The sequence below is a fragment of the Ranitomeya imitator genome, chromosome 1, assembly GCF_032444005.1.
Source record: "Ranitomeya imitator isolate aRanImi1 chromosome 1, aRanImi1.pri, whole genome shotgun sequence".
Classification (NCBI taxonomy): domain Eukaryota; kingdom Metazoa; phylum Chordata; class Amphibia; order Anura; family Dendrobatidae; genus Ranitomeya; species Ranitomeya imitator.
In genome coordinates this window covers 829691635-829713858 of record NC_091282.1, presented here as the reverse complement: position 1 = coordinate 829713858, position 22224 = coordinate 829691635, and the positions used below count along the sequence as shown (strand labels likewise).

The 22224-nt window shown below is 48.1% G+C and overlaps 62 pseudogenes; all 62 read right to left on the bottom strand.

Annotated features, from left to right (window-relative positions):
• Positions 1–33: 33 nt before the first annotated feature.
• LOC138658993 (5S ribosomal RNA) lies at positions 34–152 on the bottom strand (annotated as a pseudogene).
• Positions 153–818: 666 nt separating this feature from the next.
• Positions 819–937, bottom strand: LOC138658649 (5S ribosomal RNA; annotated as a pseudogene).
• A 76-nt stretch (positions 938–1013) lies between these two features.
• Positions 1014–1132, bottom strand: LOC138658648 (5S ribosomal RNA; annotated as a pseudogene).
• A 271-nt stretch (positions 1133–1403) lies between these two features.
• Positions 1404–1522, bottom strand: LOC138659466 (5S ribosomal RNA; annotated as a pseudogene).
• Positions 1523–1598: 76 nt separating this feature from the next.
• Positions 1599–1717, bottom strand: LOC138659157 (5S ribosomal RNA; annotated as a pseudogene).
• A 518-nt stretch (positions 1718–2235) lies between these two features.
• On the bottom strand, positions 2236–2354 carry LOC138659624 (5S ribosomal RNA; annotated as a pseudogene).
• A 76-nt stretch (positions 2355–2430) lies between these two features.
• On the bottom strand, positions 2431–2549 carry LOC138658646 (5S ribosomal RNA; annotated as a pseudogene).
• Positions 2550–2625: 76 nt separating this feature from the next.
• Positions 2626–2744, bottom strand: LOC138659150 (5S ribosomal RNA; annotated as a pseudogene).
• A 76-nt stretch (positions 2745–2820) lies between these two features.
• Positions 2821–2939, bottom strand: LOC138658992 (5S ribosomal RNA; annotated as a pseudogene).
• A 518-nt stretch (positions 2940–3457) lies between these two features.
• LOC138659623 (5S ribosomal RNA) lies at positions 3458–3576 on the bottom strand (annotated as a pseudogene).
• A 76-nt stretch (positions 3577–3652) lies between these two features.
• Positions 3653–3771, bottom strand: LOC138658645 (5S ribosomal RNA; annotated as a pseudogene).
• A 76-nt stretch (positions 3772–3847) lies between these two features.
• LOC138659479 (5S ribosomal RNA) lies at positions 3848–3966 on the bottom strand (annotated as a pseudogene).
• Positions 3967–4042: 76 nt separating this feature from the next.
• On the bottom strand, positions 4043–4161 carry LOC138659454 (5S ribosomal RNA; annotated as a pseudogene).
• A 76-nt stretch (positions 4162–4237) lies between these two features.
• LOC138659528 (5S ribosomal RNA) lies at positions 4238–4356 on the bottom strand (annotated as a pseudogene).
• A 666-nt stretch (positions 4357–5022) lies between these two features.
• Positions 5023–5141, bottom strand: LOC138658644 (5S ribosomal RNA; annotated as a pseudogene).
• A 76-nt stretch (positions 5142–5217) lies between these two features.
• On the bottom strand, positions 5218–5336 carry LOC138658643 (5S ribosomal RNA; annotated as a pseudogene).
• Positions 5337–5607: 271 nt separating this feature from the next.
• Positions 5608–5726, bottom strand: LOC138659442 (5S ribosomal RNA; annotated as a pseudogene).
• A 713-nt stretch (positions 5727–6439) lies between these two features.
• Positions 6440–6558, bottom strand: LOC138659622 (5S ribosomal RNA; annotated as a pseudogene).
• Positions 6559–6634: 76 nt separating this feature from the next.
• On the bottom strand, positions 6635–6753 carry LOC138658642 (5S ribosomal RNA; annotated as a pseudogene).
• A 76-nt stretch (positions 6754–6829) lies between these two features.
• Positions 6830–6948, bottom strand: LOC138659149 (5S ribosomal RNA; annotated as a pseudogene).
• Positions 6949–7024: 76 nt separating this feature from the next.
• Positions 7025–7143, bottom strand: LOC138658991 (5S ribosomal RNA; annotated as a pseudogene).
• Positions 7144–7415: 272 nt separating this feature from the next.
• LOC138659878 (5S ribosomal RNA) lies at positions 7416–7534 on the bottom strand (annotated as a pseudogene).
• A 76-nt stretch (positions 7535–7610) lies between these two features.
• Positions 7611–7729, bottom strand: LOC138658641 (5S ribosomal RNA; annotated as a pseudogene).
• Positions 7730–7805: 76 nt separating this feature from the next.
• LOC138659621 (5S ribosomal RNA) lies at positions 7806–7924 on the bottom strand (annotated as a pseudogene).
• Positions 7925–8000: 76 nt separating this feature from the next.
• Positions 8001–8119, bottom strand: LOC138659365 (5S ribosomal RNA; annotated as a pseudogene).
• A 662-nt stretch (positions 8120–8781) lies between these two features.
• LOC138659877 (5S ribosomal RNA) lies at positions 8782–8900 on the bottom strand (annotated as a pseudogene).
• A 76-nt stretch (positions 8901–8976) lies between these two features.
• LOC138658715 (5S ribosomal RNA) lies at positions 8977–9095 on the bottom strand (annotated as a pseudogene).
• A 76-nt stretch (positions 9096–9171) lies between these two features.
• LOC138659478 (5S ribosomal RNA) lies at positions 9172–9290 on the bottom strand (annotated as a pseudogene).
• A 76-nt stretch (positions 9291–9366) lies between these two features.
• On the bottom strand, positions 9367–9485 carry LOC138659676 (5S ribosomal RNA; annotated as a pseudogene).
• Positions 9486–9561: 76 nt separating this feature from the next.
• LOC138658988 (5S ribosomal RNA) lies at positions 9562–9680 on the bottom strand (annotated as a pseudogene).
• Positions 9681–9952: 272 nt separating this feature from the next.
• LOC138659876 (5S ribosomal RNA) lies at positions 9953–10071 on the bottom strand (annotated as a pseudogene).
• Positions 10072–10147: 76 nt separating this feature from the next.
• Positions 10148–10266, bottom strand: LOC138658640 (5S ribosomal RNA; annotated as a pseudogene).
• Positions 10267–10342: 76 nt separating this feature from the next.
• On the bottom strand, positions 10343–10461 carry LOC138659618 (5S ribosomal RNA; annotated as a pseudogene).
• A 76-nt stretch (positions 10462–10537) lies between these two features.
• On the bottom strand, positions 10538–10656 carry LOC138659364 (5S ribosomal RNA; annotated as a pseudogene).
• Positions 10657–11318: 662 nt separating this feature from the next.
• On the bottom strand, positions 11319–11437 carry LOC138659875 (5S ribosomal RNA; annotated as a pseudogene).
• A 76-nt stretch (positions 11438–11513) lies between these two features.
• Positions 11514–11632, bottom strand: LOC138658714 (5S ribosomal RNA; annotated as a pseudogene).
• Positions 11633–11708: 76 nt separating this feature from the next.
• Positions 11709–11827, bottom strand: LOC138659476 (5S ribosomal RNA; annotated as a pseudogene).
• Positions 11828–11903: 76 nt separating this feature from the next.
• On the bottom strand, positions 11904–12022 carry LOC138659665 (5S ribosomal RNA; annotated as a pseudogene).
• A 76-nt stretch (positions 12023–12098) lies between these two features.
• LOC138658987 (5S ribosomal RNA) lies at positions 12099–12217 on the bottom strand (annotated as a pseudogene).
• Positions 12218–13077: 860 nt separating this feature from the next.
• LOC138659363 (5S ribosomal RNA) lies at positions 13078–13196 on the bottom strand (annotated as a pseudogene).
• Positions 13197–13467: 271 nt separating this feature from the next.
• LOC138658986 (5S ribosomal RNA) lies at positions 13468–13586 on the bottom strand (annotated as a pseudogene).
• Positions 13587–14053: 467 nt separating this feature from the next.
• LOC138659430 (5S ribosomal RNA) lies at positions 14054–14172 on the bottom strand (annotated as a pseudogene).
• A 76-nt stretch (positions 14173–14248) lies between these two features.
• On the bottom strand, positions 14249–14367 carry LOC138658985 (5S ribosomal RNA; annotated as a pseudogene).
• Positions 14368–15033: 666 nt separating this feature from the next.
• Positions 15034–15152, bottom strand: LOC138658639 (5S ribosomal RNA; annotated as a pseudogene).
• Positions 15153–15228: 76 nt separating this feature from the next.
• Positions 15229–15347, bottom strand: LOC138658638 (5S ribosomal RNA; annotated as a pseudogene).
• Positions 15348–15618: 271 nt separating this feature from the next.
• Positions 15619–15737, bottom strand: LOC138659419 (5S ribosomal RNA; annotated as a pseudogene).
• Positions 15738–15813: 76 nt separating this feature from the next.
• LOC138658984 (5S ribosomal RNA) lies at positions 15814–15932 on the bottom strand (annotated as a pseudogene).
• A 518-nt stretch (positions 15933–16450) lies between these two features.
• Positions 16451–16569, bottom strand: LOC138659617 (5S ribosomal RNA; annotated as a pseudogene).
• A 76-nt stretch (positions 16570–16645) lies between these two features.
• On the bottom strand, positions 16646–16764 carry LOC138658637 (5S ribosomal RNA; annotated as a pseudogene).
• Positions 16765–17035: 271 nt separating this feature from the next.
• LOC138658983 (5S ribosomal RNA) lies at positions 17036–17154 on the bottom strand (annotated as a pseudogene).
• Positions 17155–17426: 272 nt separating this feature from the next.
• Positions 17427–17545, bottom strand: LOC138659715 (5S ribosomal RNA; annotated as a pseudogene).
• Positions 17546–17621: 76 nt separating this feature from the next.
• On the bottom strand, positions 17622–17740 carry LOC138658635 (5S ribosomal RNA; annotated as a pseudogene).
• A 76-nt stretch (positions 17741–17816) lies between these two features.
• On the bottom strand, positions 17817–17935 carry LOC138659408 (5S ribosomal RNA; annotated as a pseudogene).
• Positions 17936–18796: 861 nt separating this feature from the next.
• Positions 18797–18915, bottom strand: LOC138658634 (5S ribosomal RNA; annotated as a pseudogene).
• A 76-nt stretch (positions 18916–18991) lies between these two features.
• On the bottom strand, positions 18992–19110 carry LOC138658633 (5S ribosomal RNA; annotated as a pseudogene).
• A 271-nt stretch (positions 19111–19381) lies between these two features.
• On the bottom strand, positions 19382–19500 carry LOC138659475 (5S ribosomal RNA; annotated as a pseudogene).
• A 76-nt stretch (positions 19501–19576) lies between these two features.
• On the bottom strand, positions 19577–19695 carry LOC138658756 (5S ribosomal RNA; annotated as a pseudogene).
• An 861-nt stretch (positions 19696–20556) lies between these two features.
• Positions 20557–20675, bottom strand: LOC138658632 (5S ribosomal RNA; annotated as a pseudogene).
• Positions 20676–20751: 76 nt separating this feature from the next.
• LOC138658631 (5S ribosomal RNA) lies at positions 20752–20870 on the bottom strand (annotated as a pseudogene).
• A 271-nt stretch (positions 20871–21141) lies between these two features.
• Positions 21142–21260, bottom strand: LOC138659395 (5S ribosomal RNA; annotated as a pseudogene).
• A 76-nt stretch (positions 21261–21336) lies between these two features.
• Positions 21337–21455, bottom strand: LOC138658982 (5S ribosomal RNA; annotated as a pseudogene).
• Positions 21456–21973: 518 nt separating this feature from the next.
• On the bottom strand, positions 21974–22092 carry LOC138659616 (5S ribosomal RNA; annotated as a pseudogene).
• Between the last annotated feature and the right edge of the window lie 132 nt (positions 22093–22224).

Sequence of the window (22224 nt, the reverse complement as noted above, 5' to 3'; positions counted from 1 at the left end):
CGTAAGGGTAAGCTTTGATGAAAAAAAAAGAAACGTCAATGGCACCAGGGATTCCCAGCCAGTCTCCCATGCTGGTACTTGCCCAGCCTCAAGCTGCTTTGCATTTGCGATCTGACGAGGGCAGGCACATTCAGCTTAGAGTGGCCATTGACAGACAGTTAGCACCTGTGCGGGTCTTTTCAAGCGGAAAAAATCGTAAGTGTAAGCTTTGATAAAAACAAAACAATGTGGGAACCGTGCCAGGGATTCCCTGCCAGTCTACCAAGCTGATACTTGCCCAGCCTCAAGCTACTTTGCATTTGTGATCTGACGAAGGCAGGAACATTGAGCTTAGTGCGGCCATTGATGGATTGTTAGCAACTCCGCAAGTTTTTTCAAGAGGAAGAGAATCGTAATACAAAGCTTTGATGAAAACTAAAAAGCATGTCAACGGTACCAGGAATTCCCAGCCAGTCTCCCATGCTGGTACTTGCCCAGCCTCAAGTAGCTCAGCATTTGCGATCTGACGAGGGCAGGCCCATTCAGAATAAAGAAGTAATTGACAGATAGGTCTGTAGCACAAATTTGGGTCTTTTCAAGCGGCAAAAAATCGTAAGGGTAAGCTTTGATAAAAACAAAAAGCACGTTAACGGTACCAGGGATTCCCAGCCAGTCTCCCATGCTGGTACTTGCCCAGCCTCAAGCTGCTTTGCATTTGCGATCTGACGAGGGCAGGCACATTCAGCTTAGAGTGACCGTTGACAGATAGTTCGCACCAGTGCGGGTCTTTTCAAGCGGAAAAAAATCGTAAGGGTAAGCTTTGATAAAAACAAAAAGCACGTCAACGGTACCAGGGATTCCCAGCCAGTCTCCCATGCTGGTACTTGCCCAGCCTCAAGCTGCTTTGCATTTGCGATCTGACGAGGGCAGGCACATTCAGCTTAGAGTGACCGTTGACAGATAGTTAGCACCAGTGCGGGTCTTTTCAAGCGGAAAAAAATCGTAAGGGTAAGCTTTGATAAAAACAAAAAGCACGTCAACGGTACCAGGGATTCCCAGCCAGTCTCCCATGCTGGTACTTGCCCAGCCTCAAGCTGCTTTGCATTTGCGATCTGACGAGGGCAGGCACATTCAGCTTAGAGTGACCGTTGACAGATCGTTAGCACCAGTGCGGGTCTTTTCAAGCGGAAAAAAATCGTAAGTGTAAGCTTTGATAAAAACAAAAAGCACGTCAGCGGTACCAGGGATTCCCAGCCAGTCTCCCATGCTGGTACTTGCCCAGCCTCAAGCTGCTAAGCATTTGCGATCTGAAGAGGGCAGGCACATTCAGCTTAGAGTGACCGTTGACAGATAGTTAGCACCAGTGCGGGTCTTTTCAAGCGGAAAAAAATCGTAAGGGTAAGCTTTGATAAAAACAAAAAGCACGTCAACGGTACCAGGGATTCCCAGCCAGTCTCCCATGCTGGTACTTGCCCAGCCTCAAGCTGCTTAGCATTTGCGATCTGACGAGAGCAGGCACATTCAGCTTAGAGTGGCCATTGACAGATAGTGAGCAACTCTGCGGGCCTTTTCAAGAGGAATAGAATCGTAAGGGTAAGCTTTGATGAAAAAAAAAGAAACGTCAATGGCACCAGGGATTCCCAGCCAGTCTCCCATGCTGGTACTTGCCCAGCCTCAAGCTGCTTTGCATTTGCGATCTGACGAGGGCAGGAACATTCAGCTTAGAGTGGCCATTGACAGACAGTTAGCACCTGTGCGGGTCTTTTCAAGCGGAAAAAATCGTAAGTGTAAGCTTTGATAAAAACAAAACAATGTGGGAACCGTGCCAGGGATTCCCTGCCAGTCTACCAAGCTGATACTTGCCCAGCCTCAAGCTACTTTGCATTTGTGATCTGACGAAGGCAGGAACATTGAGCTTAGTGCGGCCATTGATGGATTGTTAGCAACTCCGCAAGTTTTTTCAAGAGGAAGAGAATCGTAATACAAAGCTTTGATGAAAACTAAAAAGCATATCAACGGTACCAGGAATTCCCAGCCAGTCTCCCATGCTGGTACTTGCCCAGCCTCAAGTAGCTCAGCATTTGCGATCTGACGAGGACAGGCCCATTCAGCATAAAGAAGTAATTGACAGATAGGTCTGTAGCACAAATTTGGGTCTTCAGCTTAGAGTGACCGTTGACAGATCGTTAGCACCAGTGCGGGTCTTTTCAAGCGGAAAAAAATCGTAAGGGTAAGCTTTGATAAAAACAAAAAGCACGTCAACGGTACCAGGGATTCCCAGCCAGTCTCCCATGCTGGTACTTGCCCAGCCTCAAGCTGCTTTGCAATTGCGATCTGACGAGGGCAGGCACATTCAGCTTAGAGTGACCGTTGACAGATAGTTAGCACCAGTGCGGGTCTTTTCAAGCGGAAAAAAATCGTAAGGGTAAGCTTTGATAAAAACAAAAAGCACGTCAACGGTACCAGGGATTCCCAGCCAGTCTCCCATGCTGGTACTTGCCCAGCCTCAAGCTGCTTTGCATTTGCGATCTGACGAGGGCAGGCACATTCAGCTTAGAGTGACCGTTGACAGATAGTTAGCACCAGTGCGGGTCTTTTCAAGCGGAAAAAAATCGTAAGGGTAAGCTTTGATAAAAACAAAAAGCACGTCAGCGGTACCAGGGATTCCCAGCCAGTCTCCCATGCTGGTACTTGCCCAGCCTCAAGCTGCTTAGCATTTGCGATCTGACGAGAGCAGGCACATTCAGCTTAGAGTGGCCATTGACAGATAGTGAGCAACTCTGCGGGCCTTTTCAAGAGGAATAGAATCGTATGGGTAAGCTTTGATGAAAAAAAAAGAAACGTCAATGGCACCAGGGATTCCCAGCCAGTCTCCCATGCTGGTACTTGCCCAGCCTCAAGCTGCTTTGCATTTGCGATCTGACGAGGGCAGGCACATTCAGCTTAGAGTGGCCATTGACAGACAGTTAGCACCTGTGCGGGTCTTTTCAAGCGGAAAAAATCGTAAGTGTAAGCTTTGATAAAAACAAAACAATGTGGGAACCGTGCCAGGGATTCCCTGCCAGTCTACCAAGCTGATACTTGCCCAGCCTCAAGCTACTTTGCATTTGTGATCTGACGAAGGCAGGAACATTGAGCTTAGTGCGGCCATTGATGGATTGTTAGCAACTCCGCAAGTTTTTTCAAGAGGAAGAGAATCGTAATACAAAGCTTTGATGAAAACTAAAAAGCATGTCAACGGTACCAGGAATTCCCAGCCAGTCTCCCATGCTGGTACTTGCCCAGCCTCAAGTAGCTCAGCATTTGCGATCTGACGAGGGCAGGCCCATTCAGCATAAAGAAGTAATTGACAGATAGGTCTGTAGCACAAATTTGGGTCTTCAGCTTAGAGTGACCGTTGACAGATCATTAGCACCAGTGCGGGTCTTTTCAAGCGGAAAAAAATCGTAAGGGTAAGCTTTGATAAAAACAAAAAGCACGTCAACGGTACCAGGGATTCCCAGCCAGTCTCCCATGCTGGTACTTGCCCAGCCTCAAGCTGCTTTGCAATTGCGATCTGACGAGGGCAGGCACATTCAGCTTAGAGTGACCGTTGACAGATAGTTAGCACCAGTGCGGGTCTTTTCAAGCGGAAAAAAATCGTAAGGGTAAGCTTTGATAAAAACAAAAAGCACGTCAACGGTACCAGGGATTCCCAGCCAGTCTCCCATGCTGGTACTTGCCCAGCCTCAAGCTGCTTTGCATTTGCGATCTGACGAGGGCAGGCACATTCAGCTTAGAGTGACCGTTGACAGATAGTTAGCACCAGTGCGGGTCTTTTCAAGCGGAAAAAAATCGTAAGGGTAAGCTTTGATAAAAACAAAAAGCACGTCAACGGTACCAGGGATTCCCAGCCAGTCTCCCATGCTGGTACTTGCCCAGCCTCAAGCTGCTTTGCATTTGCGATCTGAAGAGGGCAGGCACATTCAGCTTAGAGTGACCGTTGACAGATAGTTAGCACCAGTGCGGGTCTTTTCAAGCGGAAAAAAATCGTAAGGGTAAGCTTTGATAAAAACAAAAAGCACGTCAACGGTACCAGGGATTCCCAGCCAGTCTCCCATGCTGGTACTTGCCCAGCCTCAAGCTGCTTAGCATTTGCGATCTGACGAGAGCAGGCACATTCAGCTTAGAGTGGCCATTGACAGATAGTGAGCAACTCTGCGGGCCTTTTCAAGAGGAATAGAATCGTAAGGGTAAGCTTTGATGAAAAAAAAAGAAACGTCAATGGCACCAGGAACTCCCAGCCAGTCTCCCATGCTGGTACTTGCCCAGCCTCAAGCTGCTTTGCATTTGCGATCTGACGAGGGCAGGCACATTCAGCTTAGAGTGGCCATTGACAGACAGTTAGCACCTGTGCGGGTCTTTTCAAGCGGAAAAAATCGTAAGTGTAAGCTTTGATAAAAACAAAACAATGTGGGAACCGTGCCAGGGATTCCCTGCCAGTCTACCAAGCTGATACTTGCCCAGCCTCAAGCTACTTTGCATTTGTGATCTGACGAAGGCAGGAACATTGAGCTTAGTGCGGCCATTGATGGATTGTTAGCAACTCCGCAAGTTTTTTCAAGAGGAAGAGAATCGTAATACAAAGCTTTGATGAAAACTAAAAAGCATGTCAACGGTACCAGGAATTCCCAGCCAGTCTCCCATGCTGGTACTTGCCCAGCCTCAAGTAGCTCAGCATTTGCGATCTGACGAGGGCAGGCCCATTCAGCATAAAGAAGTAATTGACAGATAGGTCTGTAGCACAAATTTGGGTCTTTTCAAGCGGCAAAAAATCGTAAGGGTAAGCTTTGATAAAAACAAAAAGCACGTTAACGGTACCAGGGATTCCCAGCCAGTCTCCCATGCTGGTACTTGCCCAGCCTCAAGCTGCTTTGCATTTGCGATCTGACGAGGGCAGGCACATTCAGCTTAGAGTGACCGTTGACCGATAGTTAGCACCAGTGCGGGTCTTTTCAAGCGGAAAAAAATCGTAAGGGTAAGCTTTGATAAAAACAAAAAGCACGTCAACGGTACCAGGGATTCCCAGCCAGTCTCCCATGCTGGTACTTGCCCAGCCTCAAGCTGCTTTGCATTTGCGATCTGACGAGGGCAGGCACATTCAGCTTAGAGTGACCGTTGACAGATAGTTAGCACCAGTGCGGGTCTTTTCAAGCGGAAAAAAATCGTAAGGGTAAGCTTTGATAAAAACAAAAAGCACGTCAACGGTACCAGGGATTCCCAGCCAGTCTCCCATGCTGGTACTTGCCCAGCCTCAAGCTGCTTTGCATTTGCGATCTGACGAGGGCAGGCACATTCAGCTTAGAGTGACCGTTGACAGATCGTTAGCACCAGTGCGGGTCTTTTCAAGCGGAAAAAAATCGTAAGTGTAAGCTTTGATAAAAACAAAAAGCACGTCAGCGGTACCAGGGATTCCCAGCCAGTCTCCCATGCTGGTACTTGCCCAGCCTCAAGCTGCTAAGCATTTGCGATCTGAAGAGGGCAGGCACATTCAGCTTAGAGTGACCGTTGACAGATAGTTAGCACCAGTGCGGGTCTTTTCAAGCGGAAAAAAATCGTAAGGGTAAGCTTTGATAAAAACAAAAAGCACGTCAACGGTACCAGGGATTCCCAGCCAGTCTCCCATGCTGGTACTTGCCCAGCCTCAAGCTGCTTAGCATTTGCGATCTGACGAGAGCAGGCACATTCAGCTTAGAGTGGCCATTGACAGATAGTGAGCAACTCTGCGGGCCTTTTCAAGAGGAATAGAATCGTAAGGGTAAGCTTTGATGAAAAAAAAAGAAACGTCAATGGCACCAGTGATTCCCAGCCAGTCTCCCATGCTGGTACTTGCCCAGCCTCAAGCTGCTTTGCATTTGCGATCTGACGAGGGCAGGCACATTCAGCTTAGAGTGGCCATTGACAGACAGTTAGCACCTGTGCGGGTCTTTTCAAGCGGAAAAAATCGTAAGTGTAAGCTTTGATAAAAACAAAACAATGTGGGAACCGTGCCAGGGATTCCCTGCCAGTCTACCAAGCTGATACTTGCCCAGCCTCAAGCTACTTTGCATTTGTGATCTGACGAAGGCAGGAACATTGAGCTTAGTGCGGCCATTGATGGATTGTTAGCAACTCCGCAAGTTTTTTCAAGAGGAAGAGAATCGTAATACAAAGCTTTGATGAAAACTAAAAAGCATGTCAACGGTACCAGGAATTCCCAGCCAGTCTCCCATGCTGGTACTTGCCCAGCCTCAAGTAGCTCAGCATTTGCGATCTGACGAGGACAGGCCCATTCAGCATAAAGAAGTAATTGACAGATAGGTCTGTAGCACAAATTTGGGTCTTCAGCTTAGAGTGACCGTTGACAGATCGTTAGCACCAGTGCGGGTCTTTTCAAGCGGAAAAAAATCGTAAGGGTAAGCTTTGATAAAAACAAAAAGCACGTCAACGGTACCAGGGATTCCCAGCCAGTCTCCCATGCTGGTACTTGCCCAGCCTCAAGCTGCTTTGCAATTGCGATCTGACGAGGGCAGGCACATTCAGCTTAGAGTGACCGTTGACAGATAGTTAGCACCAGTGCGGGTCTTTTCAAGCGGAAAAAAATCGTAAGGGTAAGCTTTGATAAAAACAAAAAGCACGTCAACGGTACCAGGGATTCCCAGCCAGTCTCCCATGCTGGTACTTGCCCAGCCTCAAGCTGCTTTGCATTTGCGATCTGACGAGGGCAGGCACATTCAGCTTAGAGTGACCGTTGACAGATAGTTAGCACCAGTGCGGGTCTTTTCAAGCGGAAAAAAATCGTAAGGGTAAGCTTTGATAAAAACAAAAAGCACGTCAGCGGTACCAGGGATTCCCAGCCAGTCTCCCATGCTGGTACTTGCCCAGCCTCAAGCTGCTTAGCATTTGCGATCTGACGAGAGCAGGCACATTCAGCTTAGAGTGGCCATTGACAGATAGTGAGCAACTCTGCGGGCCTTTTCAAGAGGAATAGAATCGTAAGGGTAAGCTTTGATGAAAAAAAAAGAAACGTCAATGGCACCAGGGATTCCCAGCCAGTCTCCCATGCTGGTACTTGCCCAGCCTCAAGCTGCTTTGCATTTGCGATCTGACGAGGGCAGGCACATTCAGCTTAGAGTGGCCATTGACAGACAGTTAGCACCTGTGCGGGTCTTTTCAAGCGGAAAAAATCGTAAGTGTAAGCTTTGATAAAAACAAAACAATGTGGGAACCGTGCCAGGGATTCCCTGCCAGTCTACCAAGCTGATACTTGCCCAGCCTCAAGCTACTTTGCATTTGTGATCTGACGAAGGCAGGAACATTGAGCTTAGTGCGGCCATTGATGGATTGTTAGCAACTCCGCAAGTTTTTTCAAGAGGAAGAGAATCGTAATACAAAGCTTTGATGAAAACTAAAAAGCATGTCAACGGTACCAGGGATTCCCAGCCAGTCTCCCATGCTGGTACTTGCCCAGCCTCAAGCTGCTTTGCATTTGCGATCTGACGAGGGCAGGCACATTCAGCTTAGAGTGACCGTTGACAGATAGTTAGCACCAGTGCGGGTCTTTTCAAGCGGAAAAAAATCGTAAGGGTAAGCTTTGATAAAAACAAAAAGCACGTCAACGGTACCAGGGATTCCCAGCCAGTCTCCCATGCTGGTACTTGCCCAGCCTCAAGCTGCTTTGCATTTGCGATCTGACGAGGGCAGGCACATTCAGCTTAGAGTGACCGTTGACAGATAGTTAGCACCAGTGCGGGTCTTTTCAAGCGGAAAAAAATCGTAAGGGTAAGCTTTGATAAAAACAAAAAGCACGTCAACGGTACCAGGGATTCCCAGCCAGTCTCCCATGCTGGTACTTGCCCAGCCTCAAGCTGCTTTGCAATTGCGATCTGACGAGGGCAGGCACATTCAGCTTAGAGTGACCGTTGACAGATAGTTAGCACCAGTGCGGGTCTTTTCAAGCGGAAAAAAATCGTAAGGGTAAGCTTTGATAAAAACAAGAAGCACGTCAACGGTACCAGGGATTCCCAGCCAGTCTCCCATGCTGGTACTTGCCCAGCCTCAAGCTGCTTTGCATTTGCGATCTGACGAGGGCAGGCACATTCAGCTTAGAGTGACCATTGACAGATCGTTAGCACCAGTGCGGGTCTTTTCAAGCGGAAAAAAATCGTAAGGGTAAGCTTTGATAAAAACAAAAAGCACGTTAGCGGTACCAGGGATTCCCAGCCAGTCTCCCATGCTGGTACTTGCCCAGCCTCAAGCTGCTTAGCATTTGCGATCTGACGAGAGCAGGCACATTCAGCTTAGAGTGGCCATTGACAGATAGTGAGCAACTCTGCGGGCCTTTTCAAGAGGAATAGAATCGTAAGGGTAAGCTTTGATGAAAAAAAAAGAAACGTCAATGGCACCAGGGATTCCCAGCCAGTCTCCCATGCTGGTACTTGCCCAGCCTCAAGCTGCTTTGCATTTGCGATCTGACGAGGGGAGGCACATTCAGCTTAGAGTGGCCATTGACAGACAGTTAGCACCTGTGCGGGTCTTTTCAAGCGGAAAAAATCGTAAGTGTAAGCTTTGATAAAAACAAAACAATGTGGGAACCGTGCCAGGGATTCCCTGCCAGTCTACCAAGCTGATACTTGCCCAGCCTCAAGCTACTTTGCATTTGTGATCTGACGAAGGCAGGAACATTGAGCTTAGTGCGGCCATTGATGGATTGTTAGCAACTCCGCAAGTTTTTTCAAGAGGAAGAGAATCGTAATACAAAGCTTTGATGAAAACTAAAAAGCATGTCAACGGTACCAGGGATTCCCAGCCAGTCTCCCATGCTGGTACTTGCCCAGCCTCAAGCTGCTTTGCATTTGCGATCTGACGAGGGCAGGCACATTCAGCTTAGAGTGACCGTTGACAGATAGTTAGCACCAGTGCGGGTCTTTTCAAGCGGAAAAAAATCGTAAGGGTAAGCTTTGATAAAAACAAAAAGCACGTCAACGGTACCAGGGATTCCCAGCCAGTCTCCCATGCTGGTACTTGCCCAGCCTCAAGCTGCTTTGCATTTGCGATCTGACGAGGGCAGGAACATTCAGCTTAGAGTGACCGTTGACAGATAGTTAGCACCAGTGCGGGTCTTTTCAAGCGGAAAAAAATCGTAAGGGTAAGCTTTGATAAAAACAAAAAGCACGTCAACGGTACCAGGGATTCCCAGCCAGTCTCCCATGCTGGTACTTGCCCAGCCTCAAGCTGCTTTGCATTTGCGATCTGAAGAGGGCAGGCACATTCAGCTTAGAGTGACCGTTGACAGATAATTAGCACCAGTGCGGGTCTTTTCAAGCGGAAAAAAATCGTAAGGGTAAGCTTTGATAAAAACAAAAAGCACGTCAACGGTACCAGGGATTCCCAGACAGTCTCCCATGCCGGTACTTGCCCAGCCTCAAGCTGCTTAGCATTTGCGATCTGACGAGAGCAGGCACATTCAGCTTAGAGTGGCCATTGACAGATAGTGAGCAACTCTGCGGGCCTTTTCAAGAGGAATAGAATCGTAAGGGTAAGCTTTGATGAAAAAAAAAGAAACGTCAATGGCACCAGGGATTCCCAGCCAGTCTCCCATGCTGGTACTTGCCCAGCCTCAAGCTGCTTTGCATTTGCGATCTGACGAGGGCAGGCACATTCAGCTTAGAGTGGCCATTGACAGACAGTTAGCACCTGTGCGGGTCTTTTCAAGCGGAAAAAATCGTAAGTGTAAGCTTTGATAAAAACAAAACAATGTGGGAACCGTGCCAGGGATTCCCTGCCAGTCTACCAAGCTGATACTTGCCCAGCCTCAAGCTACTTTGCATTTGTGATCTGACGAAGGCAGGAACATTGAGCTTAGTGCGGCCATTGATGGATTGTTAGCAACTCCGCAAGTTTTTTCAAGAGGAAGAGAATCGTAATACAAAGCTTTGATGAAAACTAAAAAGCATGTCAACGGTACCAGGGATTCCCAGCCAGTCTCCCATGCTGGTACTTGCCCAGCCTCAAGCTGCTTTGCATTTGCGATCTGACGAGGGCAGGCACATTCAGCTTAGAGTGACCGTTGACAGATAGTTAGCACCAGTGCGGGTCTTTTCAAGCGGAAAAAAATCGTAAGGGTAAGCTTTGATAAAAACAAAAAGCACGTCAACGGTACCAGGGATTCCCAGCCAGTCTCCCATGCTGGTACTTGCCCAGCCTCAAGCTGCTTTGCATTTGCGATCTGACGAGGGCAGGCACATTCAGCTTAGAGTGACCGTTGACAGATAGTTAGCACCAGTGCGGGTCTTTTCAAGCGGAAAAAAATCGTAAGGGTAAGCTTTGATAAAAACAAAAAGCACGTCAACGGTACCAGGGATTCCCAGCCAGTCTCCCATGCTGGTACTTGCCCAGCCTCAAGCTGCTTTGCAATTGCGATCTGACGAGGGCAGGCACATTCAGCTTAGAGTGACCGTTGACAGATAGTTAGCACCAGTGCGGGTCTTTTCAAGCGGAAAAAAATCGTAAGGGTAAGCTTTGATAAAAACAAGAAGCACGTCAACGGTACCAGGGATTCCCAGCCAGTCTCCCATGCTGGTACTTGCCCAGCCTCAAGCTGCTTTGCATTTGCGATCTGACGAGGGCAGGCACATTCAGCTTAGAGTGACCATTGACAGATCGTTAGCACCAGTGCGGGTCTTTTCAAGCGGAAAAAAATCGTAAGGGTAAGCTTTGATAAAAACAAAAAGCACGTTAGCGGTACCAGGGATTCCCAGCCAGTCTCCCATGCTGGTACTTGCCCAGCCTCAAGCTGCTTAGCATTTGCGATCTGACGAGAGCAGGCACATTCAGCTTAGAGTGGCCATTGACAGATAGTGAGCAACTCTGCGGGCCTTTTCAAGAGGAATAGAATCGTAAGGGTAAGCTTTGATGAAAAAAAAAGAAACGTCAATGGCACCAGGGATTCCCAGCCAGTCTCCCATGCTGGTACTTGCCCAGCCTCAAGCTGCTTTGCATTTGCGATCTGACGAGGGGAGGCACATTCAGCTTAGAGTGGCCATTGACAGACAGTTAGCACCTGTGCGGGTCTTTTCAAGCGGAAAAAATCGTAAGTGTAAGCTTTGATAAAAACAAAACAATGTGGGAACCGTGCCAGGGATTCCCTGCCAGTCTACCAAGCTGATACTTGCCCAGCCTCAAGCTACTTTGCATTTGTGATCTGACGAAGGCAGGAACATTGAGCTTAGTGCGGCCATTGATGGATTGTTAGCAACTCCGCAAGTTTTTTCAAGAGGAAGAGAATCGTAATACAAAGCTTTGATGAAAACTAAAAAGCATGTCAACGGTACCAGGGATTCCCAGCCAGTCTCCCATGCTGGTACTTGCCCAGCCTCAAGCTGCTTTGCATTTGCGATCTGACGAGGGCAGGCACATTCAGCTTAGAGTGACCGTTGACAGATAGTTAGCACCAGTGCGGGTCTTTTCAAGCGGAAAAAAATCGTAAGGGTAAGCTTTGATAAAAACAAAAAGCACGTCAACGGTACCAGGGATTCCCAGCCAGTCTCCCATGCTGGTACTTGCCCAGCCTCAAGCTGCTTTGCATTTGCGATCTGACGAGGGCAGGAACATTCAGCTTAGAGTGACCGTTGACAGATAGTTAGCACCAGTGCGGGTCTTTTCAAGCGGAAAAAAATCGTAAGGGTAAGCTTTGATAAAAACAAAAAGCACGTCAACGGTACCAGGGATTCCCAGCCAGTCTCCCATGCTGGTACTTGCCCAGCCTCAAGCTGCTTTGCATTTGCGATCTGAAGAGGGCAGGCACATTCAGCTTAGAGTGACCGTTGACAGATAATTAGCACCAGTGCGGGTCTTTTCAAGCGGAAAAAAATCGTAAGGGTAAGCTTTGATAAAAACAAAAAGCACGTCAACGGTACCAGGGATTCCCAGACAGTCTCCCATGCCGGTACTTGCCCAGCCTCAAGCTGCTTAGCATTTGCGATCTGACGAGAGCAGGCACATTCAGCTTAGAGTGGCCATTGACAGATAGTGAGCAACTCTGCGGGCCTTTTCAAGAGGAATAGAATCGTAAGGGTAAGCTTTGATGAAAAAAAAAGAAACGTCAATGGCACCAGGGATTCCCAGCCAGTCTCCCATGCTGGTACTTGCCCAGCCTCAAGCTGCTTTGCATTTGCGATCTGACGAGGGCAGGCACATTCAGCTTAGAGTGGCCATTGACAGACAGTTAGCACCTGTGCGGGTCTTTTCAAGCGGAAAAAATCGTAAGTGTAAGCTTTGATAAAAACAAAACAATGTGGGAACCGTGCCAGGGATTCCCTGCCAGTCTACCAAGCTGATACTTGCCCAGCCTCAAGCTACTTTGCATTTGTGATCTGACGAAGGCAGGAACATTGAGCTTAGTGCGGCCATTGATGGATTGTTAGCAACTCCGCAAGTTTTTTCAAGAGGAAGAGAATCGTAATACAAAGCTTTGATGAAAACTAAAAAGCATGTCAACGGTACCAGGAATTCCCAGCCAGTCTCCCATGCTGGTACTTGCCCAGCCTCAAGTAGCTCAGCATTTGCGATCTGACGAGGGCAGGCCCATTCAGAATAAAGAAGTAATTGACAGATAGGTCTGTAGCACAAATTTGGGTCTTTTCAAGCGGCAAAAAATCGTAAGGGTAAGCTTTGATAAAAACAAAAAGCACGTTAACGGTACCAGGGATTCCCAGCCAGTCTCCCATGCTGGTACTTGCCCAGCCTCAAGCTGCTTTGCATTAGCGATCTGACGAGGGCAGGCACATTCAGCTTAGAGTGACCGTTGACAGATAGTTAGCACCAGTGCGGGTCTTTTCAAGCGGAAAAAAATCGTAAGGGTAAGCTTTGATAAAAACAAAAAGCACGTCAACGGTACCAGGGATTCCCAGCCAGTCTCCCATGCTGTACTTGCCCAGCCTCAAGCTGCTTTGCATTTGCGATCTGACGAGGGCAGGCACATTCAGCTTAGAGTGACCGTTGACAGATAGTTAGCACCAGTGCGGGTCTTTTCAAGCGGAAAAAAATCGTAAGGGTAAGCTTTGATAAAAACAAAAAGCACGTCAACGGTACCAGGGATTCCCAGCCAGTCTCCCATGCTGGTACTTGCCCAGCCTCAAGCTGCTTTGCATTTGCGATCTGACGAGGGCAGGCACATTCAGCTTAGAGTGACCATTGACAGATCGTTAGCACCAGTGCGGGTCTTTTCAAGCGGAAAAAAATCGTAAGGGTAAGCTTTGATAAAAACAAAAAGCACGTCAGCGGTACCAGGGATTCCCAGCCAGTGTCCCATGCTGGTACTTGCCCAGCCTCAAGCTGCTTAGCATTTGCGATCTGACGAGAGCTGGCACATTCAGCTTAGAGTGGCCATTGACAGATAGTGAGCAACTCTGCGGGCCTTTTCAAGAGGAATAGAATCGTAAGGGTAAGCTTTGATGAAAAAAAAAGAAACGTCAATGGCACCAGGGATTCCCAGCCAGTCTCCCATGCTGGTACTTGCCCAGCCTCAAGCTGCTTTGCATTTGCGATCTGACGAGGGCAGGCACATTCAGCTTAGAGTGGCCATTGACAGACAGTTAGCACCTGTGCGGGTCTTTTCAAGCGGAAAAAATCGTAAGTGTAAGCTTTGATAAAAACAAAACAATGTGGGAACCGTGCCAGGGATTCCCTGCCAGTCTACCAAGCTGATACTTGCCCAGCCTCAAGCTACTTTGCATTTGTGATCTGACGAAGGCAGGAACATTGAGCTCAGTGCGGCCATTGATGGATTGTTAGCAACTCCGCAAGTTTTTTCAAGAGGAAGAGAATCGTAATACAAAGCTTTGATGAAAACTAAAAAGCATGTCAACGGTACCAGGGATTCCCAGCCAGTCTCCCATGCTGGTATTTGCCCAGCCTCAAGCTGCTTTGCATTTGCGATCTGACGAGGGCAGGCACATTCAGCTTAGAGTGACCGTTGACAGATAGTTAGCACCAGTGCGGGTCTTTTCAAGCGGAAAAAAATCGTAAGGGTAAGCTTTGATAAAAACAAAAAGCACGTCAACGGTACCAGGGATTCCCAGCCAGTCTCCCATGCTGGTACTTGCCCAGCCTCAAGCTGCTTAGCATTTGCGATCTGACGAGAGCAGGCACATTCAGCTTAGAGTGGCCATTGACAGATAGTGAGCAACTCTGCGGGCCTTTTCAAGAGGAATAGAATCGTAAGGGTAAGCTTTGATGAAAAAAAAAGAAACGTCAATGGCACCAGGGATTCCCAGCCAGTCTCCCATGCTGGTACTTGCCCAGCCTCAAGCTGCTTTGCATTTGCGATCTGACGAGGGCAGGCACATTCAGCTTAGAGTGGCCATTGACAGACAGTTAGCACCTGTGCGGGTCTTTTCAAGCGGAAAAAATCGTAAGTGTAAGCTTTGATAAAAACAAAACAATGTGGGAACCGTGCCAGGGATTCCCTGCCAGTCTACCAAGCTGATACTTGCCCAGCCTCAAGCTACTTTGCATTTGTGATCTGACGAAGGCAGGAACATTGAGCTTAGTGCGGCCATTGATGGATTGTTAGCAACTCCGCAAGTTTTTTCAAGAGGAAGAGAATCGTAATACAAAGCTTTGATGAAAACTAAAAAGCATGTCAACGGTACCAGGAATTCCCAGCCAGTCTCCCATGCTGGTACTTGCCCAGCCTCAAGTAGCTCAGCATTTGCGATCTGACGAGGGCAGGCCCATTCAGAATAAAGAAGTAATTGATAGATAGGTCTGTAGCACAAATTTGGGTCTTTTCAAGCGGCAAAAAATCGTAAGGGTAAGCTTTGATAAAAACAAAAAGCACGTTAACGGTACCAGGGATTCCCAGCCAGTCTCCCATGCTGGTACTTGCCCAGCCTCAAGCTGCTTTGCATTTGCGATCTGACGAGGGCAGGCACATTCAGCTTAGAGTGACCGTTGACAGATAGTTCGCACCAGTGCGGGTCTTTTCAAGCGGAAAAAAATCGTAAGGGTAAGCTTTGATAAAAACAAAAAGCACGTCAACGGTACCAGGGATTCCCAGCCAGTCTCCCATGCTGGTACTTGCCCAGCCTCAAGCTGCTTTGCATTTGCGATCTGACGAGGGCAGGCACATTCAGCTTAGAGTGACCGTTGACAGATAGTTAGCACCAGTGCGGGTCTTTTCAAGCGGAAAAAAATCGTAAGGGTAAGCTTTGATAAAAACAAAAAGCACGTCAACGGTACCAGGGATTCCCAGCCAGTCTCCCATGCTGGTACTTGCCCAGCCTCAAGCTGCTTTGCATTTGCGATCTGACGAGGGCAGGCACATTCAGCTTAGAGTGACCGTTGACAGATCGTTAGCACCAGTGCGGGTCTTTTCAAGCGGAAAAAAATCGTAAGTGTAAGCTTTGATAAAAACAAAAAGCACGTCAGCGGTACCAGGGATTCCCAGCCAGTCTCCCATGCTGGTACTTGCCCAGCCTCAAGCTGCTAAGCATTTGCGATCTGAAGAGGGCAGGCACATTCAGCTTAGAGTGACCGTTGACAGATAGTTAACACCAGTGCGGGTCTTTTCAAGCGGAAAAAAATCGTAAGGGTAAGCTTTGATAAAAACAAAAAGCACGTCAACGGTACCAGGGATTCCCAGCCAGTCTCCCATGCTGGTACTTGCCCAGCCTCAAGCTGCTTAGCATTTGCGATCTGACGAGAGCAGGCACATTCAGCTTAGAGTGGCCATTGACAGATAGTGAGCAACTCTGTGGGCCTTTTCAAGAGGAATAGAATCGTAAGGGTAAGCTTTGATGAAAAAAAAAGAAACGTCAATGGCACCAGGGATTCCCAGCCAGTCTCCCATGCTGGTACTTGCCCAGCCTCAAGCTGCTTTGCATTTGCGATCTGACGAGGGCAGGCACATTCAGCTTAGAGTGGCCATTGACAGACAGTTAGCACCTGTGCGGGTCTTTTCAAGCGGAAAAAATCGTAAGTGTAAGCTTTGATAAAAACAAAACAATGTGGGAACCGTGCCAGGGATTCCCTGCCAGTCTACCAAGCTGATACTTGCCCAGCCTCAAGCTACTTTGCATTTGTGATCTGACGAAGGCAGGAACATTGAGCTTAGTGCGGCCATTGATGGATTGTTAGCAACTCCGCAAGTTTTTTCAAGAGGAAGAGAATCGTAATACAAAGCTTTGATGAAAACTAAAAAGCATGTCAACGGTACCAGGAATTCCCAGCCAGTCTCCCATGCTGGTACTTGCCCAGCCTCAAGTAGCTCAGCATTTGCGATCTGACGAGGACAGGCCCATTCAGCATAAAGAAGTAATTGACAGATAGGTCTGTAGCACAAATTTGGGTCTTCAGCTTAGAGTGACCGTTGACAGATCGTTAGCACCAGTGCGGGTCTTTTCAAGCGGAAAAAAATCGTAAGGGTAAGCTTTGATAAAAACAAAAAGCACGTCAACGGTACCAGGGATTCCCAGCCAGTCTCCCATGCTGGTACTTGCCCAGCCTCAAGCTGCTTTGCAATTGCGATCTGACGAGGGCAGGCACATTCAGCTTAGAGTGACCGTTGACAGATAGGTAGCACCAGTGCGGGTCTTTTCAAGCGGAAAAAAATCGTAAGGGTAAGCTTTGATAAAAACAAAAAGCACGTCAACGGTACCAGGGATTCCCAGCCAGTCTCCCATGCTGGTACTTGCCCAGCCTCAAGCTGCTTTGCATTTGCGATCTGACGAGGGCAGGCACATTCAGCTTAGAGTGACCGTTGACAGATAGTTAGCACCAGTGCGGGTCTTTTCAAGCGGAAAAAAATCGTAAGGGTAAGCTTTGATAAAAACAAAAAGCACGTCAGCGGTACCAGGGATTCCCAGCCAGTGTCCCATGCTGGTACTTGCCCAGCCTCAAGCTGCTTAGCATTTGCGATCTGACGAGAGCAGGCACATTCAGCTTAGAGTGGCCATTGACAGATAGTGAGCAACTCTGCGGGCCTTTTCAAGAGGAATAGAATCGTAAGGGTAAGCTTTGATGAAAAAAAAAGAAACGTCAATGGCACCAGGGATTCCCAGCCAGTCTCCCATGCTGGTACTTGCCCAGCCTCAAGCTGCTTTGCATTTGCGATCTGACGAGGGCAGGCACATTCAGCTTAGAGTGGCCATTGACAGACAGTTAGCACCTGTGCGGGTCTTTTCAAGCGGAAAAAATCGTAAGTGTAAGCTTTGATAAAAACAAAACAATGTGGGAACCGTGCCAGGGATTCCCTGCCAGTCTACCAAGCTGATACTTGCCCAGCCTCAAGCTACTTTGCATTTGTGATCTGACGAAGGCAGGAACATTGAGCTTAGTGCGGCCATTGATGGATTGTTAGCAACTCCGCAAGTTTTTTCAAGAGGAAGAGAATCGTAATACAAAGCTTTGATGAAAACTAAAAAGCATGTCAACGGTACCAGGAATTCCCAGCCAGTCTCCCATGCTGGTACTTGCCCAGCCTCAAGCTGCTTTGCATTTGCGATCTGACGAGGGCAGGCACATTCAGCTTAGAGTGACCGTTGACAGATAGTTAGCACCAGTGCGGGTCTTTTCAAGCGGAAAAAAATCGTAAGGGTAAGCTTTGATAAAAACAAAAAGCACGTCAACGGTACCAGGGATTCCCAGCCAGTCTCCCATGCTGGTACTTGCCCAGCCTCAAGCTGCTTTGCATTTGCGATCTGACGAGGGCAGGCACATTCAGCTTAGAGTGACCGTTGACAGATAGTTAGCACCAGTGCGGGTCTTTTCAAGCGGAAAAAAATCGTAAGGGTAAGCTTTGATAAAAACAAAAAGCACGTCAACGGTACCAGGGATTCCCAGCCAGTCTCCCATGCTGGTACTTGCCCAGCCTCAAGCTGCTTAGCATTTGCGATCTGACGAGAGCAGGCACATTCAGCTTAGAGTGGCCATTGACAGATAGTGAGCAACTCTGCGGGCCTTTTCAAGAGGAATAGAATCGTAAGGGTAAGCTTTGATGAAAAAAAAAGAAACGTCAATGGCACCAGGGATTCCCAGCCAGTCTCCCATGCTGGTACTTGCCCAGCCTCAAGCTGCTTTAAATTTGCGATCTGACGAGGGCAGGCACATTCAGCTTAGAGTGGCCATTGACAGACAGTTAGCACCTGTGCGGGTCTTTTCAAGCGGAAAAAATCGTAAGTGTAAGCTTTGATAAAAACAAAACAATGTGGGAACCGTGCCAGGGATTCCCTGCCAGTCTACCAAGCTGATACTTGCCCAGCCTCAAGCTACTTTGCATTTGTGATCTGACGAAGGCAGGAACATTGAGCTTAGTGCGGCCATTGATGGATTGTTAGCAACTCCGCAAGTTTTTTCAAGAGGAAGAGAATCGTAATACAAAGCTTTGATGAAAACTAAAAAGCATGTCAACGGTACCAGGAATTCCCAGCCAGTCTCCCATGCTGGTACTTGCCCAGCCTCAAGTAGCTCAGCATTTGCGATTTGACGAGGGCAGGCCCATTCAGAATAAAGAAGTAATTGACAGATAGGTCTGTAGCACAAATTTGGGTCTTTTCAAGCGGCAAAAAATCGTAAGGGTAAGCTTTGATAAAAACAAAAAGCACGTTAACGGTACCAGGGATTCCCAGCCAGTCTCCCATGCTGGTACTTGCCCAGCCTCAAGCTGCTTTGCATTTGCGATCTGACGAGGGCAGGCACATTCAGCTTAGAGTGACCGTTGACAGATAGTTAGCACCAGTGCGGGTCTTTTCAAGCGGAAAAAAATCGTAAGGGTAAGCTTTGATAAAAACAAAAAGCACGTCAACGGTACCAGGGATTCCCAGCCAGTCTCCCATGCTGGTACTTGCCCAGCCTCAAGCTGCTTTGCATTTGCGATCTGACGAGGGCAGGCACATTCAGCTTAGAGTGACCGTTGACAGATAGTTAGCACCAGTGCGGGTCTTTTCAAGCGGAAAAAAATCGTAAGGGTAAGCTTTGATTAAAACAAAAAGCACGTCAACGGTACCAGGGATTCCCAGCCAGTCTCCCATGCTGGTACTTGCCCAGCCTCAAGCTGCTTTGCATTTGCGATCTGACGAGGGCAGGCACATTCAGCTTAGAGTGACCGTTGACAGATCGTTAGCACCAGTGCGGGTCTTTTCAAGCGGAAAAAAATCGTAAGGGTAAGCTTTGATAAAAACAAAAAGCACGTCAGCGGTACCAGGGATTCCCAGCCAGTCTCCCATGCTGGTACTTGCCCAGCCTCAAGCTGCTAAGCATTTGCGATCTGAAGAGGGCAGGCACATTCAGCTTAGAGTGACCGTTGACAGATAGTTAGCACCAGTGCGGGTCTTTTCAAGCGGAAAAAAATCGTAAGGGTAAGCTTTGATAAAAACAAAAAGCACGTCAACGGTACCAGGGATTCCCAGCCAGTCTCCCATGCTGGTACTTGCCCAGCCTCAAGCTGCTTTGCATTTGCGATCTGAAGAGGGCAGGCACATTCAGCTTAGAGTGACCGTTGACAGATAGTTAGCACCAGTGCGGGTCTTTTCAAGCGGAAAAAAATCGTAAGGGTAAGCTTTGATAAAAACAAAAAGCACGTCAACGGTACCAGGGATTCCCAGCCAGTCTCCCATGCTGGTACTTGCCCAGCCTCAAGCTGCTTAGCATTTGCAATCTGACGAGAGCAGGCACATTCAGCTTAGAGTGGCCATTGACAGATAGTGAGCAACTCTGCGGGCCTTTTCAAGAGGAATAGAATCGTAAGGGTAAGCTTTGATGAAAAAAAAAGAAACGTCAATGGCACCAGGGATTCCCAGCCAGTCTCCCATGCTGGTACTTGCCCAGCCTCAAGCTGCTTTGCATTTGCGATCTGACGAGGGCAGGCACATTCAGCTTAGAGTGGCCATTAACAGACAGTTAGCACCTGTGCGGGTCTTTTCAAGCGGAAAAAATCGTAAGTGTAAGCTTTGATAAAAACAAAACAATGTGGGAACCGTGCCAGGGATTCCCTGCCAGTCTACCAAGCTGATACTTGCCCAGCCTCAAGCTACTTTGCATTTGTGATCTGACGAAGGCAGGAACATTGAGCTTAGTGCGGCCATTGATGGATTGTTAGCAACTCCGCAAGTTTTTTCAAGAGGAAGAGAATCGTAATACAAAGCTTTGATGAAAACTAAAAAGCATGTCAACGGTACCAGGAATTCCCAGCCAGTCTCCCATGCTGGTACTTGCCCAGCCTCAAGTAGCTCAGCATTTGCGATCTGACGAGGGCAGGCCCATTCAGCATAAAGAAGTAATTGACAGATAGGTCTGTAGCACAAATTTGGGTCTTTTCAAGCGGCAAAAAATCGTAAGGGTAAGCTTTGATAAAAACAAAAAGCACGTTAACGGTACCAGGGATTCCCAGCCAGTCTCCCATGCTGGTACTTGCCCAGCCTCAAGCTGCTTTGCATTTGCGATCTGACGATGGCAGGCACATTCAGCTTAGAGTGACCGTTGACAGATAGTTAGCACCAGTGCGGGTCTTTTCAAGCGGAAAAAAATCGTAAGGGTAAGCTTTGATAAAAACAAAAAGCACGTCAACGGTACCAGGGATTCCCAGCCAGTCTCCCATGCTGGTACTTGCCCAGCCTCAAGCTGCTTTGCATTTGCGATCTGACGAGGGCAGGCACATTCAGCTTAGAGTGACCGTTGACAGATAGTTAGCACCAGTGCGGGTCTTTTCAAGCGGAAAAAAATCGTAAGGGTAAGCTTTGATAAAAACAAAAAGCACGTCAACGGTACCAGGGATTCCCAGCCAGTCTCCCATGCTGGTACTTGCCCAGCCTCAAGCTGCTTTGCATTTGCGATCTGACGAGGGCAGGCACATTCAGCTTAGAGTGACCGTTGACAGATAGTTAGCACCACTGCGGGTCTTTTCAAGCGGAAAAAAATCGTAAGGGTAAGCTTTAATAAAAACAAAAAGCACGTCAACGGTACCAGGGATTCCCAGCCAGTCTCCCATGCTGGTACTTGCCCAGCCTCAAGCTGCTAAGCATTTGCGATCTGAAGAGGGCAGGCACATTCAGCTTAGAGTGACCGTTGACAGATAGTTAGCACCAGTGCGGGTCTTTTCAAGCGGAAAAAAATCGTAAGGGTAAGCTTTGATAAAAACAAAAAGCACGTCAACGGTACCAGGGATTCCCAGCCAGTCTCCCATGCTGGTACTTGCCCAGCCTCAAGCTGCTTAGCATTTGCGATCTGACGAGAGCAGGCACATTCAGCTTAGAGTGGCCATTGACAGATAGTGAGCAACTCTGCGGGCCTTTTCAAGAGGAATAGAATCGTAAGGGTAAGCTTTGATGAAAAAAAAAGAAACGTCAATGGCACCAGGGATTCCCAGCCAGTCTCCCATGCTGGTACTTGCCCAGCCTCAAGCTGCTTTGCATTTGCGATCTGACGAGGGCAGGCACATTCAGCTTAGAGTGGCCATTGACAGACAGTTAGCACCTGTGCGGGTCTTTTCAAGCGGAAAAAATCGTAAGTGTAAGCTTTGATAAAAACAAAACAATGTGGGAACCGTGCCAGGTATTCCCTGCCAGTCTACCAAGCTGATACTTGCCCAGCCTCAAGCTACTTTGCATTTGTGATCTGACGAAGGCAGGAACATTGAGCTTAGTGCGGCCATTGATGGATTGTTAGCAACTCCGCAAGTTTTTTCAAGAGGAAGAGAATCGTAATACAAAGCTTTGATGAAAACTAAAAAGCATGTCAACGGTACCAGGAATTCCCAGCCAGTCTCCCATGCTGGTACTTGCCCAGCCTCAAGTAGCTCAGCATTTGCGATCTGACGAGGGCAGGCCCATTCAGCATAAAGAAGTAATTGACAGATAGGTCTGTAGCACAAATTTGGGTCTTCAGCTTAGAGTGACCGTTGACAGATCGTTAGCACCAGTGCGGGTCTTTTCAAGCGGAAAAAAATCGTAAGGGTAAGCTTTGATAAAAACAAAAAGCACGTCAACGGTACCAGGGATTCCCAGCCAGTCTCCCATGCTGGTACTTGCCCAGCCTCAAGCTGCTTTGCAATTGCGATCTGACGAGGGCAGGCACATTCAGCTTAGAGTGACCGTTGACAGATAGTTAGCACCAGTGCGGGTCTTTTCAAGCGGAAAAAAATCGTAAGGGTAAGCTTTGATAAAAACAAAAAGCACGTCAACGGTACCAGGGATTCCCAGCCAGTTTCCCATGCTGGTACTTGCCCAGCCT